The 6,857-nt window shown below is 34.8% G+C and overlaps 1 pseudogene; it reads left to right on the top strand.

Moving 5' to 3' along the window:
* The first annotated feature begins 680 nt into the window (after positions 1–680).
* Positions 681–6,445, top strand: LOC140516764 (olfactory receptor 10AG1-like; annotated as a pseudogene).
* Positions 6,446–6,857: the final 412 nt, after the last annotated feature.

Below are 6,857 nucleotides of genomic sequence, written 5' to 3'. Positions count from 1 at the left end.
CACTGCAGGTATGGATAGCAAGAAAGGCAATCTGAGCCTCCAACACATGATGCCACTAAGCCTGTGAGATGCTGGTATGAACTGAAAAAGGTGATCTCACGGGAAGGGTGGGAGAGCGGTTGTTCAGCCTGGGCTGAGGAAAGATTCTCCTGACTCAGTTTTCTCCCTGACACCTGATAGACTTTAAACCTAGCTGAATGCAAGTTGACAATCTACTCCTGCTTGCAATTGACATGAAGTTGGGGAGATATTGTTTCCCTGCAGTGTTCCTACCCTCAGTGGCAACTTCCTATATTCAAAAGGTTTGTAAGCTTAATACCAGATCTATGCAATTATGGATTGTTGGTAGGTGAACATCAGAGGTTAAGTCTAAAATTAAGCTACTAGGCTTTGGACTTTAGAACAACAAGAAGTTACGGTCCTTTAATTCTTAGCAATGTTGTGGAGACAATTAGGTCAAGGGCTTGTGAAGTTAGCATACATAAATATTATTTGTGTCTCAGTTGTGTAATATATTTTAAAAAATTCTTTTTTGGTCTATATTATAAAAGCTTTAAAAAGAGGTATCACCTGACCAAAAGCTGGAATTGTTTTATGTGATATGAACTGTGATAAAAATGAAAAATAAAGTAAAAAATAAACAAAATGAAAGAGGAAAAAAAAGAAAAGCATGCGAAGATATGTTAGAACTGGAGCACAATGAAGTAAGGAGAATTACGAAAATATTGTGCATAGTGACAACAGCAATATAAATAGAAAAAGATAAAATATAAACATGAAAAATAAAACAATGACAAATATGCAAAAGAAGTATATTTATGAAATTGTAAAAATCAAACAGTATTGAAAAGAAGAGATATGAGAAGACACCACCAGCATGCCCCAATATAGTGGTGGGAAGCCCAAAGGTGCTATATGTTGTAAGTTTTTGGTCATTCCAATGTATCAATCTGTTTTGCTGATATTATTTTTCCTCTTTAAAATATTATTTGTCAAGTGAGATATTTATATATGAAGACAGACAGACAGACTGTACTTTTGGAAAAAGTTACTTTCCTTTTTATTCTCTATTCAAAACGCCTCTAAGGTAATGTCCTCTTCTCATTGTCAGAAGTTTAATTTAGGTTTTCATTGCCTCTATTTTGTATTATCGTAGGAATATGGTGGTTAATACCCCTGGTTCAAGGTTTTAAATCTTTTTATACATTCCCTTCTCCATGAAGTTTTCTCTTTTTTTAAGTTCAGTATGGGCAATATCATAATCTTACTCAGACATAAAATATTATTTTACCTTAATCTTGTCTTTGAAATTTTATAACTTTGTTTTATGTCTTGTGTTAGTACATTGGTAAACATACACATATATTTGAGATTCATTTTTTTAAACTGATACATATGTATGATTAAAAAAGTCTATAGACCACTGCTTTAGGAGAGGGAATTTAAAACATAGAGTGTTGGATATGGAAGGTACATTATTGCCAATAGTACATTTTCAGTTATGATGAAATTAAGTGATATTTTTGAATAGAATGATTTTCAATCAGAGGATCAGATTTTCACAGATGGAGGGGACCGTAAAGGACATTTTTTCCAGGTACCTCATATTACAGAAGAGGAAACTGAGACTTGGAGATTAAATTACTCGTCCTGAGTCAATTAGAACGTAAGTCACAAAGATATTGACTTCTTCTTGCTGACTAGTGTCTCTCACATACTGTCATGTGGACAATGAATTTCAGCTATTAATAATCAAGAAACAACCATTGAACTTTGACTACATTCAGGCTACATAATCTACATAAGGCATGACCTTCATATTCAATAAGTTTAACACCTCATTGGAAGCCCAGGATAAGCATTTATAAAATAGCAAGAATGTTCTAAGACAGTAAGCACTGAGCAATGAAGTGTGTGGTACAACAAAAGGTCCTGTTTTAATGCAAAGAAGGTAGAGACTACTGTAGGTTTAGACAAGGGAGGATGAGAGAAGGCTTTAAAATAATAATAATCTTGAACTTCAGAATTACTAAAGTTCTCAGGAGGAGAGAGAATACTTGAACGTTTGTCAGATGAGACAAATAATGAATTAAATGTCTGGCATCTTGCTAAATGTTTTAAAAATATTTTTATTTGATCTTTACAATAAAGCTCTGAGGTAGAGGCTATTAATGTCCCCATTTTAAGCTCCAAAAAACTGAGGCATAGAATAGTTATTTCCCAGGGGTCAAACATCTAGTAAGCTGAGTAAGCCCAGTGATCTATTCGTTGAGACCTAGATGCCTTCAACAAGTTGTTAAAGGATCAGGACCAGAATTCAAAATAAGTGGCTCCCAGTTCAACAGGCCAGGCAGTCAAAACAATAAAGAGAACAAGGTATTTATTTAAGTGCATTAAGGACTTCCATGAAAATAGGACTCAGAAAGAACTAAGATAAAGAAAACTACATTCAGAGGTCAGACAAAAAGGCTTCCTGCAATGACTCTGAATCTCATGTTGCTCCTCAATATATTTAGGGCACTACTCTGGGGCCACCTGGGTGCCCTCCTGACTTTTACATGGGGAAACAAATATTAAAACTATTTTCATAATAATGCTAAAATCATTAAATTTCTAACGTAGTAAATGCTGGTAGATATAACCTGCACAGACAGATAGATAGACAGATAGATAGATATAGATGTAGATATAGATATAGATATAGATATAGATATAGATATGTAAGTATGTATAAAAGCTTCAGGTGGAGAAGGTCTTCAATAATTGTTAAAAGTGGGAAGGTATCCTGAGAGAAAAATTGGAGAGTAATTGCCTGAGGTTTCTGCAATATTTGGTTCTTAAGGATGCTCATATTCCTCTAACTGGTGATATTATAATAATGACATAAGCACTGAGCTTATAAATACCACTTAAGATGATTTATCAGTTTTCCTTGAGAATCGGTTCAAACTAAATGTCCTATCATGCAACCAAAATTGTGTTAAAGTAAACATTAGAACGTTAAAAAAAAAACCTCACTTGTTAGAGCTTAATTACAACAACTTCCATACCAAGTAATTTCTGTTTTAATCACCATAGGTTTTTTTTAATGGAGTTCAGTTAGAAACCCTTGTGAAAGATGTTTTGAAACTGATTATTTATATGTAATACTTTGTGAATTATTGTGACCATGTTTTTTTATTGAAAAAGAGTATATGGAAATGTAAGCTGGTCTTTAGTTTCATTTGAAGCATCTTTGGGAAAACTCTAGTAAACAGAGATGGGGAAAATCAATGCTTTACAATTAATTTAAAAAATAACACTAGGTCTGTATCCTATGGAGAGTTTTTCTCATGTGACTTGGAATTTATTTGTATTTTCTATGGGCTGCATTGATTTAAAAAAGTTATTCCTAAATAATAGTTATTACAATTATGCCATTGCTACTATTGTTGTTATTAGATAAAAATATTATAATAGGAATTGTGATTGGTATACTGGTTTAAGAAAAAACTGATTCTTTTTTTTTTATTTTGTAATGTTTAACAATCACTGCCATACAATTGAGATTTTATCCCTCCCCACCTACTCCCCACTACCCCCCTCCCTCCCCACGACTGCATACAATTCTGTATACATTCTACATATACTTTCCTATTGAGTATATTTTCACTATAGTCATGCTATGTAGTCAGACTAAGATAAATGAAAGAAATCGTATAACAAATCAGAACATGATACACAAACACATACACATACACAAACATGATCTGCTACAATATGTGAGTGACTTCCATATTTCTCTCTCTGAGTGTGGCAGGCATTTTGCCTTGAGATCCTCCATTGGGATTTTTTTTTTTTTGGTAAGAAGTTCTTGTGTTATTACACAAATCTAAGTCTACCAGAAAAAACTCTCAAACACTGTGGTTGTTGCTGTGCATAAAGTTCTCCTGGTTCTGCTCCTTTCACTCAGCATCAGGTCATATAAGTCCTTCCAGGCCTCTCTGAAGTCTTCTTGTTCATCATTTCTTATGGCACAATAGTACTCCATTACATTCATATACCATAATTTATTCAGCCATTCCCTAATTGATGGACATCCCCTTGACTTCCAGTTTTTGGCAACTACATAAGAGTGCTGTTATAAATATTTTTGTACATGTGGGACCCTTTCCCATTTTTGTGATCTCTTGGGGATATAGTCCTAGTAGCGATATTGCTGGGTCAAAGGGTATGCACATTTTTGTAGCCCTTTGGGCATAGTTCCAAATTGCTCTCCAGAATGGTTGGATGCGCTCGCAGCTCCACCAACAATGAATTAGTGTTCCAACTTTCCCACATCCTCTCCAGCATTTATCATTTTCTTGTTCTATCGTGTTTGCCAATCTTATAGGTGTGATGTGGTACCTCAGAGTTGTTTTGATTTGCATCTCTCTAACCAATAGTGATTTAGAGCATTTTTTCATATGATTATAGATAGCTTTAATTTCTTCCTCTGAAAATTGCCTGTTCATATCCTTTGACCATTTATCAATTGGGGAATGACTTGTATGATTATACATTTGGATCAGTTCTCTATATATTCTAGAAATGAGACCTTTATCCCCGAGCTTAGCTGTAAAAATTCTTTCCCAATTTACTACATCCCTCCGGATTTTGGTTACATTGGGTTTGGTTGTGCAAAAACTTCTCAGTTTAATGTAATCAAAGTTATCCATTTTGCATTTCATAATGCATTCTATCTCTCCTTTAGTAAAGAATTCTTCTCTTCTCCATAGATCTGATAAATACACTATTCCTTGCTTCTCCAATTTATTCATGGTATCAATCTTTATACCTAAATCATGTACCCATTTGGACTTTATTCTTGTGTACGGTGTCAGGTATGGGTCTATGCCTAATTTCCGCCACACTGTTATCCAGTTTTCCCAGCAATTTTTGTCAAACAATGAGTTCTTATCCCAGAAGCTGGGGTCCTTGGGTTTATCAAACAGAAGGTTGCTATATTCCTTGCCTATTGCATCTTGAGTGCCAAGTCTATTCCACTTGTCTACCTCTCTGTTTCTTAGCCAATGCCAAGTGGTTTTGATAATTGCTGCTTCATAGTACAGTTTGAGGTCTGGTAGCACTAGGCCACCTTCCCAAGCATTTCTTTTCATTAGTCCCTTTGATATTCTGGACCTTTTGTGAAAAAACTGATTCTTTTAAGCAGGAGGATGAAGACTCTAGTTTGACCTCAAATACATATTGACATTAATTTTCCAAAGTAGTCATTAAACCCTTTAGACATATAGGAAACTCTCTGAGTATAATTTGTAGAGAAAATGTCAGTGTTATCATGGTTTTATACAATTAAACTGAAATGAATAATAGAAATAAATTATTGTTCAATTGTTAACCTAAGTTTATAAAATAGAGTATGCTAGAGATGAGAAGGCAAAAAATAGACCAATTATTTTTTTTTCATTTATAGAAAAGAAAATAAATCATAGCTTAGGAAAGAACCTTCACTTCCCAAAATTCATCATTCCCCAATGTGGGAGTCACAGTCAACATGGCAATAGCAAATGTCATTGTTGTGACTGAATTCATTCTTCTGGGATTTGGGGACCTTCCCAACCATCAAGGATTTCTATTTAATATTTTCTTGCTCATCTATATAAGTGTTCTGGTGGGAAATGGCCTCATCATTTTAATTAGTAAGGCAGATCCTACTTTAAAAACACCCATGTATTTTTTTCTTAGACACTTTTCCTTCCTAGAAATCTGTTACACATCAGTGACTCTTCCCAGAATGCTTAAAAACCTTTGACACAAAAGAGAAATATTTCTTTTCTGGAATGTGCTACACAACTTTGTTTCTTTCTTATTTTTGGAGGCATCAAGTGCTTTCTCCTAGCGGTGATGGGTTATGATTGTTACATGGCCATCTGTAACCCTTTGAACTATGCTCTCATCATGAGCCAAAAGATTTGTGGTTGACTCCTGGATGAGTGAAATTCCTATTCCAATAGGACAAACATACCAGATTTTCTCTCTGCCCTTTTGTGGTTCTAACCTTCTCAATCATGTTTTTTGTGATGTTCTTCCATTACTAAATCTTGCCTCTGGGAACATCACTGTGAATGAATTATACTCCTATGCTGGTTCTTTCCTGTCTGAAATTGTTCCATTTCTGATGATACTTGGGTCCTACATCAAAATCATTGCCACATTCCAGAGACTTTCATCAGTTATAGTGAGATAGAAAGCCTTCTCCACCTGTTCTTCGCATCTCGCAGTGGCTAGCCTGTTTTTCGGGCCAGGTATCATTTCATATTTTTTACCAAATTCCATAAAATCAGCAGAAATAGAAAAAGTTCTGTCTCTTATCTACTCAAATGTGATCCTAATGTTCAACCCTTTGATAAGCAGTCTGAGAAATAAAGATGTTATTCTGGCAGTGAAGAAATTGCTACCGAAGTGACTTAGGTCAGTGATTCTTAAACTGTGTGTACAGACTGTGTACAAACTGACTGTGGGGTTTGCAAAAACATTTAGGAACAGTAAAAAGGTTTCTGAATGCACACTGACCAAAATTAATGTAAAATCAAATGCTTTATGAATACAACATGTTTCTACTGGTGCTTGTCCATGTTGAATCCCACAACTTCACTGCAGCTTTGGTTCTGAACACACAACACGTGCTCTTTCCTCCACATATGCCGTCACAAAACACACAGCCAACAAATGTGACCAGAAAGACTTCTGCTCAGGTTTGAGTCTATTGTATGTTATGAATTGCAGTGTTTTTATTGTGCATACAAAAATCATTAAGTGAATTTTGGCTTATGATTAGGACAGAATTTCCAACAATTTCTTTTTAATTCTTACTACTT

This window comes from Notamacropus eugenii, chromosome Y (assembly GCF_028372415.1).
Source record: "Notamacropus eugenii isolate mMacEug1 chromosome Y, mMacEug1.pri_v2, whole genome shotgun sequence".
Classification (NCBI taxonomy): Eukaryota; Metazoa; Chordata; class Mammalia; order Diprotodontia; family Macropodidae; genus Notamacropus; species Notamacropus eugenii.
Note: the sequence above shows the minus strand (reverse complement) of the source record. Positions and strands in the feature narration are given on the sequence as shown.